Source organism: Lactuca virosa, chromosome 5 (genome assembly GCF_052849685.1).
Source record: "Lactuca virosa cultivar CGN04683 chromosome 5, Lactuca_virosa_CGN04683_v6, whole genome shotgun sequence".
Classification (NCBI taxonomy): domain Eukaryota; kingdom Viridiplantae; phylum Streptophyta; class Magnoliopsida; order Asterales; family Asteraceae; genus Lactuca; species Lactuca virosa.
Window position 1 is genome coordinate 350,685,594 of NC_136430.1, and position 1,725 is coordinate 350,687,318.

A 1,725-nucleotide genomic window follows, 5' to 3' on the forward strand; every position below is an offset into this window, starting at 1 on the left:
TAAATCAGTAATACTTTAGAACTTTGCCAAATTGGATATATATATATATATATATATATATATATATATATATATATATAAAAGATGGAATAAGGCGATAACTACACCCTCAAGTTCAATACCAAGCCCACCGTCTACGGTTATTGGGCTAAGTATAATGCATAAATAAGAAAAAAAAGTTCTTTTTTTTAAATATAATAGAAAATAGAAATGAAATTGTGATGCTATATTAGATTAACAAACAAAATTAAAATGTTATTTCTTGCTATTTCAAACAAAAATTTTACGGATCACAAACTTTCATACCAGATTTCGGGACTTCATATCAAATTTCAAACCTTCATTTACTATTTCCCCATACTGTAACAGTAATTACAGACATGATAAGAATCAACGATTTGATTTTCAAAAAAAAAAAGAATAAAGTTCAAAATAGTGTAAAGATTGATATTTAGTTTGTTTAACCGGTTTACTTGATTTCTTTATTCATCAATTGTTCTTAGATAAATCCAAATTTATGTATTATTCGATGAATCTGTAAGTGTGGAATCTGGTTTCATATTGAAAAGCATAAACAAAAGTTAACAGGGAACCACAAATTGATTTAGGAAAAACTTAACCTTTGACGTACCAGATTAACCATATAAAGAATAAGGAAGCGGTGGAGAAAACATCTCTATAAAATCGAGCCTGACTTGATCCCTATATTTATTCCTGCACAGTGAAAAGAAATCTAACGTTATTCAAGAATAAACCAATACCAAAAGGAAGAAAAGAAAATCAGAGATGTGATTTTGATTTTGTAGATAGTAATTGTAAGAAGCGTGAATTGAAATCTTAAATAGAAAAAGAAAAAACCACACTAATTGATAAAGATTGAAACACTGGATTCATATCCTTTACCTGAATCGATGATGCAAGAGAGGGGTCTGGTAACAAAAAAGAAGAAATCAAACATGAAACCTAACAAAATCAGATGAGAGAGAGACTGCGTCACGTTCCACATGTTCTTCTGGAAATATTAAAGTTCTTCAAGTTATACACATGATAAGATCATACAACAACTCCTTAAAAGAAAAAAAATGAAGAAGAATATATCGGCTATGAGAAGTTGAGCAAGAACTTAATTAAAAAAAATACTTAAAATCAAGAAACCAAAACCTGTTAGGCCACAAATCAACCTTCGAAAACCTGAAATAAAACGGCTTTGGGAGTCAGGTAACCCATCAAAAGCTGAAATCAGTTATCATAAACGAAATTAAAGCAAAGGTGTGGTGAGGCTTATGAATCCATAAATCAAAAGAAGAAGAGGAAGAAGGCGTATCATCTGGGATTTCATTGGGATTAGGTTTAGGAAGAACAAAAGAGACAAACAAACCTGGATTGGAGTGATTTGGAGTCGAGGTACATATGCGTTGGTGCTGTAGATTATAGTTATAACGGTGGTAAAAGGTTGTGTGATGGCAGTGGTGGAAGTCGTCTGCTAGGGAAGAGAGAAGGAGAAGAGTGGTGATTGTGATGGCTACATTAGCTGACGAAGGAGATGGGAAGGGTGAGGATCGACGCATTGGATTTGCTTGTGTTTAGATGTTCAAAGATGACGTTCGTTTTTATATACAAGGTTAGTTCCCATAGATATGAAGCTGTGAAGTAACAAATCCCTTTATTCTATGGTATTTATGGTTATTTTCATTTGAATGAGTCGTAACTTTCAGCTGAATGTGA

General features: G+C 32.1%; 1 long non-coding RNA gene across 1 annotated transcript; it reads right to left on the reverse strand.

Annotated features, from left to right (window-relative positions):
• Positions 1-667: 667 nt before the first annotated feature.
• LOC145113620 (uncharacterized) lies at positions 668-1,525 on the reverse strand. Its single transcript, XR_013710817.1, has 3 exons — positions 1,379-1,525; positions 1,162-1,191; positions 668-1,012 (listed from the first exon to the last, which is right to left on the reverse strand). It is a non-coding gene; the product is annotated as an uncharacterized LOC145113620 (long non-coding RNA).
• Positions 1,526-1,725: the final 200 nt, after the last annotated feature.